At 33.6% G+C, this 8,039-nt stretch overlaps 1 long non-coding RNA gene across 1 annotated transcript; it reads left to right on the top strand.

Moving 5' to 3' along the window:
- Positions 1–216: 216 nt before the first annotated feature.
- On the top strand, positions 217–2,338 carry LOC131647010 (uncharacterized). The gene is made up of 3 exons (XR_009297701.1): positions 217–307; positions 471–566; positions 2,145–2,338. It is a non-coding gene; the product is annotated as an uncharacterized LOC131647010 (long non-coding RNA).
- Positions 2,339–8,039: the final 5,701 nt, after the last annotated feature.

Raw genomic sequence — 8,039 nt, 5'->3', positions numbered from 1 at the left:
TTCTATAATAATCTAAGGAGGATTATTATAAGAGTAAGTGGATTAGTAGAAGAAAAATCCAAAAGTTAGTTGGAATAGAAGGATATTGGTTAGAAACCAACAAGATGGCAACTTTGTGATTATGGCATAGTTAGAGGGCATTTTGGACAATAGACATCTTGCATGAGTCATAAGGAGTTGTTTGGATGGAGGGATGTATACCTTTGTTAGAGAATCATTTCTTTTGGAGAATAAAGGGATTAGAGCCAAGAAGAACTCATAACTCAAGTTCCATTTTCGTATTCCATGGCATCCTCCACTAAATCAGGTATAACTCTCAACTCGTAACTCCGATCGTAACGATTCTGGTCCCATTGGAAAGATAACGAATTTCTCTTCGATTTGCACCTATGGTTCGCATTTATAGCTTCTGTTTTGAAGGAGAAAAACGAGTTTGAAGTTGTGTCAGTTATGCTGAATGTGTGTTATAGAGAGCTACGGATTTCTTGATGATGGAGATGGAAGTTTGAGCAAGAGGGAGATGCAATAGTAACAAGAGCACCATCTTAACCTCCATTTGATCCAAGGTGAGTCCTTAGTTAGAGACTTAGGGAAAGTTTGTGGGAAATTGCATGTTGGGGTTTTGGGTGTGAGTGATGACTCCATGAATCCATAATGATAAATGTGATTAATTACTAATTGGTGATTTTATGTAATGCATGCTTGATTTAATGCTTAGATTGTGTTTTATGTATGTAATGTGTACATTAGATCACTATTGCATGTTGGAAATTCGTTTAGAATTGAATCATGATGATTGGAATTGATATAGGGCAATTGGGACTGGTTTAGAACCCTTAAAAATGCAGAAAATTGATTCTGCTACAGGGTATTCGGTTACGGGTCTTTGGGTAACCGATTACTCTGTTAAAAATGCAATTTTGGACTGTTTTTAGTGCCAGTAATCGGTTACTGAGTTTGGGTAATCGGTTACCCTGGGCGCAGGGGGAAAAAATCAGCAAACTTCAGAAATTCGTAACTTTCGGCTCGGGTATCAGAATTGCGCAAACTTTATATCGTTGGAAAGCTAGCGACGTGTACTTTCTAATAAATTGGTCCTTAAACCAAAATATTTGATTTAATAATATAAGAATTCTTCTTAGTGAGACTTGTCTATCGAGTATGTGTACATACTAAGGTTTTATATGGTCATGGGTGTGTTGATTTTGTAACATGTGAATTATGTATAGTTAGACTGAATTAACTACATCATTCCTAACTGCTATGTTATTTTGAAATGTGGATACCACATTGTGATGATATATGAATGTTCTATTAATGCTCGTTGTTTCGGTTAAACAATTGGGATTGTGTGCTTGCGTGTTTTGGCGCTTGATATGTGTGTATGCTGAATCGAAGTAGACCAGGTACTAAGTTACGATTCGGACCGTGGGTCCTGGAGTTGTCCGTGGGACTGCCCTGATCATGGATCCCAGAGGCACATACCTGAACTACCGTTGCAGTGTGCTTGTGAGTGTCGTACGGGGCTTTTTACTCACTTGCTGCGTACACACTCGCGTGCTCGGTATGATGGCGTTATGCGGCTAAGTAAGCCTACGCATAACAGGTAAACCATCTCTAGTGATGTCATGTAGGCTACATCATTAGGTTCCTACCCGGATGGGCTCATGCGTCGAGACGGCGTGTTGCACCTGCCGTTAACACCACGTGCATACAGATGGTTAATGGGACGGTGTCGCCTCTTAGGCAAGGTCATCTCGCAGCCATGTAGGCTTGTGCAAACCCATTTAATCATTCTTGCAGGGTGCTTGTGCAAGTCTCTTGACAAATAGGCATGGGTGAACCCACCGAGGGTGTGTTAGTAACTTAGTCTAGTGGTATTAACGTACTTCTGGATTCCCCGTATATGGATGCGGGTTTTGCATACTTGGTTGCTTATACAATTATATATCTGCATTAATCGTCCAATGGTGGATGATTCCTTGTTTTCTCCGTACTTGTACCGGATGTGAGGATAAACCCTGAATCACTGGTGGATTCGGTTTTGTTGATGCATGTACCTTGTAGAACCGAGAGGACCCATAAGATAGGAGGACTCACTGAGATTTAGTAATCTCACCCCAATCAACTTATATTTTTTTCAGGTGCAGTTTAGTAGCTTTTGATAGATAGCAGGTTCAGATTGATGGCTTGAAGTGGTGTTGGCTCGAAGACCTCGTTGGTTTTGACTTTCCGCTGTGCAAGATCCATTGAAGACACATGTTTTGTAATTCTTATTGGAATTTCATGTTGTATTTTATATGGATCTTTCTATAACTATGGCTTTTGTATGTACTCAATATCGATTTTAACGTTTCATGCATAATATACTAGTCAATTATGTATGGGGTGTTACATTTTGAGTAAGAAATTTTTTATGGAATTTTTATATATTAATCTTAACAAAAATAATTCATTAAGGTGTCTCTTAATATGGAATTGTTAAATTTTAAACGTTAATTAAATCTGACGATTCATATCAATAGTTCTTATTTCTCCTAATAGATATCAGTTCTCATTAAAAAAATTATATAAAAATAAGTTTTGATATTAATAAATGTTAAAAATCATAAATTTTTAAAAAATATTAATAAGAATAAGTGAATAGAATATAGTTTTATACTATTATAAAAATTGTGATTTGTTTAAAATTGTTAGTAAACATTATTTGATGAAAAATAATATTTACTAAAAATAATGTTTACTAACAAATTATATTTTCATCAAATAATGTTTACTAAAAATTGTTAGTAAACATTATTTGATGAAAAATAATATTTACTAAAAATAATATTTGCTAAAAAATATTATTTTTCATCAAATAATGTTTACTAAAAATTTTAAACAAATCACAATTTTTATAATAATATAAAACTATATTCTATTCACTTATTATTATTATCATTTTTTATTATTATTATTTTTATTATAAATATTTCTTAAGATTTTTTATTTTTAATATTTATTAATATCAAAACTTATTTTTATATAATTTCGAACAGATTTTTCTATTTTTTATGTAAATAAATTTATATATTATTTACTTAAATTCACTATAAAATTGATATATTTTAAAAGAAAAAGTTTTTTTACTAAGAATCTTGATTTTTAAAGAAATATTTAGAATCACGCTTTTTATAAAATTGAAGTTTGATTTAATTGTTCCAAAATTAGGAGAGATTTTATTAATTTTAAGAGAAAAAGAATAAATTATAACTTGATAAAATCAAAATTATTAATTACCAAAAATATAATAAAACTATTTTAAGTAAGAATCATGAGTCACTAATTAAACATTTCTAACAATAAAATCAAAGGTTATTAATGAGTGTAACTAGAAGTGTAACATATTGGTGTAATTTGATCCCTCCTCTCTCTCTCTCTCTCTCTCTCTCTCTCTCTCTCTCTCTCTCTCTCTCTCTCTCTCTCTATATATATATATATATATATATATATATATATATATATATATATATATATATATATATATATATATATATATATATATATACTCCAGAAGTATATATATAGGAGAATCTTAAGAATTGATTATCATTAATCTAGTGGCTTTAATTAATTTTTTATATAAAAAAATATTTCCAAAAATAATTATATAAAATGATCAATTAATAGCTTAGATTAATAAAAATCAATGGTTAAAATTTGGAGTAAGTCTTCAACACTTACTCTTCGAGTAAATATATCCCTCACATATATATATATATATATATATATATATATATATATATATATATATATATATATATATATATATATATATATATATATATATATATATATATATATAGGAGGGATATTCTTACTCCAAAAGTAAGTTATGAAGACTTACTCCTTATCATGATCATTGATTCTTTTGAATTTAATGGTTAAAATTAATAAGTAATTAAATATGGAGAGAGAAAATAATATTCATTAAATTTAACCATTAGATTGAAAAGAATGAATGGTCATGATGAGGAGTAAGTCTTGATAACTTACTCTTGGAGTAAGAATATCCCTCCTCTCTCTCTCTCTCTCTCTCTCTCTCTCTCTCTCTCTCTATATATATATATATATATATATATATATATATATATATATATATATATAGAGAGAGAGAGAGAGAGAGAGAAAGAGAGAGAGAGAGGGGGGAGGGTTATATTTACTTCAGGAGTAAGTTATTATAACTTACTCCAAATCTAGACCATTGATTATTCTCAATCTAATGGTTAAAAATAATAGGCTTAATTACACTTTTGGTCCTCGTGTTTTAACCAACTCACGAAAATGGTCCTGCCTCTTTGAAATTCACGAATTTGGTCCTAACCTCCACTTCCCCCTCCCAAAACGCTGATGTGTCATTAAGAAGGCATATGTGGCATGGCTGACATGGTTATTTACAATTTAAATCACTTTTTATCATTTGTAAAAATTCTGAAATTTATTTTAATTGAATTAATGCTCAAATCCCTAATTCACCTTGCCCTAACTCAATTTCACGCCCTTGTTCCAATTCAGATTCGTTTTCCCTGTTTCCATCAACTATTTCGATTCACTCCAATTTCTTCATTTCTCCAACATCTTCGTCTTCAATCGTTTGTCCTTAATCATCAATTTCACAAGCTAGTTACATGTCGACCTCTAGCTGTGCGTCACGAAGAAGGGAAGTACGTTGCTTTTGTGACCTTGACTCACCTCTCACTACTTCATGGACAACTGGGAATCCTGGGAGGAGGTTTAATGGGTGTGGGTTATTCAAGGTAAGTGAAGTTCTCTTTCTATTTGAATCTGTTTCAAGGTAGATGAAGTTCTCTTCTCTTTCTGTTTGAATGGGACTGGGAAACCTTATTGTTTGTCAATGCAGTTGCAGGGAAGAAAGGGATGTGATTTCTTTAGTTGGTATGATGTTGAAATGTCCGTTCGTGCAAAGGAGGTTATTTTGTCATTAATGAAGAAAATTGATGAACATAAGCAGAAGGAAAATGCAAAGTTGAAACAAGATGAGGATTTGAGGAAGAAACTAAAGTTTTGGCAAGGAATGTTTGTTGCATCTGTTGTGGTCATAATAGGATTGTTTTGTTTTGTCAACTTCAAGAATTGAAGAATGTGATGAAATTAGTTGTTATTTTGTCTTCTTTGTTAGGTATTATGTAAGGATGTCATGTTTTAATGGTAATGTTTGGAATTGAAGGATGTCTGCATTGTTGTTATAAACTTAATATGTTGTGGTGTACTAAATATTGTTTGAATGAAAATGAATGTTGTTTTATTGTCATTGTAAACTTTTGTTGAAAAAGTATTGTATTGAAAAAGTTATTAGACGCTGTGGCAAGTGAGCTAGAGGGGGTGAATAGATCACCTTATTTAAATTCACGGATTTAAATGTTTTCAGAGAATTTTTCACAAAATTGGCGGAAAGCTATATACGGTCCTGAATCCAAAAACGTCTAATCTAAACTGGCTACTGGAAAATAGGACACGCGAGATGTTGCTGGATTTTATGTGAATGAAAGTGATGAGATAACACAATGAACGATTCAGTTTTAATGCACTTATCACCAAACAACTATTTCCAATGAAAGAAAATGAACAAGTAATTTTGTCATGTATCGTATGAATTGGCTCATGTTATTTTGGTTTGATGCATAACAATTATGGTTCGATCCATGTATCGTATGAATTGGCTCATGATTTTGGTTTGATGCATAAGGGCTATGGTCCGATACATGCCGAGTTTGAATTGAAAAACAGAGAAGCAGAAGCTGTATGAGTCGATACAAAACACGTATGGATCGGCTCATGGCTTTTTGGTTCGGTTCATAGAACATATGTATCGATTCATACTGTTTATTTGACAATTTCTCAGAAACAGAAGAGAGATGAATCGATCCAGTCTTCTATGGTTCGAATCATGCTGAGTGTTATTCAGATTTTCACTTGTTAAAGCTACATAAACTAAATGTATTTTATTGCCTTGCAGTCACAAATTGTGCTCATATTGTGCTGCCATCATAGTGTGTACTTAATTGTGTAAACATTTAGCTGCACGTATAAAACATCACATATCAAAGAGATTGTAATTGTAATTGTCATTACATATAGCTGCACCAATTGTTAAAACAGTGAAGCACATAGCTGCACCAAGAGATTGTCATTACATATCCAACATAGTCATTACATATCCAAAAAAAGTCATTACATAACAAAGATGATTGTGGAGCATATCATACAGGACAGAACAGTTAACAAAATGTTGCTACCACACAAAATAGAACAAAAATTAACTTAAGCCTAATCTACTGCTGAGATGGTTGTGTTTGTGGAGCCTGTGATCCTTGAGGAATAACTTCAGCATCATTTGCTTTCTGCTTCTTATTATGCTGCTTGTTTCCTCCCTTTGGAATCTGCCTGTCAGCAGCACTTTTGCCTTTACATGTCCTACTATTATGCCCATACTTTCCACAATGTGTGCATTTTACAGTCTTCAACTGCCTTGGTAGCACACCAGAATTTTTTGGCTCATCATTGCTCTTGTTCCTCAACTTCTTGGGCCTTCCTGGTGCCCGTCTCATGACTGGTGGATGGATGTGTTCAGTATTTATGACTGGCCCCAATCTTGGTCCATTTGATGGCAGCACAATATGAGCATAAGTTGCAAGGCACTGTGATTTTCTACAATTAACAAATAATAAATAGCAGAACATAATAAGTTGCAGCACAATAAATATCACAGCACAGCCATTGTATCATATATAAGATGAGACATATATAAGATGAGACATATTATATCAAAACAGTTACATACCTATAGTAAGATGAGACATAGTTTTCAACAACCAAGCCATTGTACCATATGCACACAATAGCATGTGCACAAGGTATACCTGATAGGTCCCATTTACGACAAGCACATGTCTTTTCTGCCAGCAGACCTAACACACTCATGTTTTGGTTTCAAACTTGTCACTTGCCAATACTGACTTCCACTTCTTTTAGCAACTAACATATGAAATGGGCAACCTAATTGACATTTTACAACAACCCTAATTGCATCATTTTTCTTTAACCATAGGTTAGTCCTTGTTTCCATAGCACAGTCCTTCACAGCATCTATGATGACTTCCTTTGAGACAAACTGCATACCCAACTCAAACCTAACTGGATCACCATTATCAGGCACCTTGAAAGTTGGAAATTTCCTTTTGTGAACAACTTCATCATCACTTTCTACTAGAGTATGCAAATCACTCTCATCTTGGTCTGACTCTTCATATGTAGCAGATTGTGGTTCATTTAGATTACCACCCTCCTGATTATTGTCAGCAAATGTCTCACTAGGTAATTCATGTGTCCAATCCCATTCTTCTCCTTCAATAGGAATATCTAAGTCAGTTTCACTTTCAGCATCACTTGGAACATAATCCCCATCTTCTTCACTATCAGAATTCATATTAACTTCTTCATCAACATTTACTCCATTAGGAACTTCCATGTTGACATCTTCAACATCATTATTGTCCAAAGGAACTTCATCATTAATAGGATCTTCAGTACTGACACCACCATCCACATGAACTTCAGTGTTGACACCACCATCTAGGGGAACTTCAGTGTTGACACTACCATCCACAGGAACTTCATTGTTAACACTACCATCCACAGGAACTTCATTGTTGACACTACCATCCATAGGAATTTCAATGTTGACTCCATTAGTAACTTCTTTCTCAGCATTACTAACATCTTCATCTAAAGGGACTTCATTAATGACATCATCATCCCCAGGGCCTTCATCACCAAACTCAACTACTTCTGGTATATCCACCTCATGTTCAACAAAGACATCTACTAAGCTATGCCCTTTTGAATCTTCAATAAGCTGCAACAAGTCACCATCTGAGTTTAATGGCTTGAGTCCATGCTGAAATGATAGTTTTGGATGCTGGTACCACAAACACTTAAACTGCGCATACCCAAGCTTAAGGACCAGACTTTTAATG

This window comes from Vicia villosa, linkage group LG2, assembly GCF_029867415.1.
Source record: "Vicia villosa cultivar HV-30 ecotype Madison, WI linkage group LG2, Vvil1.0, whole genome shotgun sequence".
NCBI classification, from domain to species: Eukaryota; Viridiplantae; Streptophyta; class Magnoliopsida; order Fabales; family Fabaceae; genus Vicia; species Vicia villosa.
Note: the sequence above shows the minus strand (reverse complement) of the source record. Positions and strands in the feature narration are given on the sequence as shown.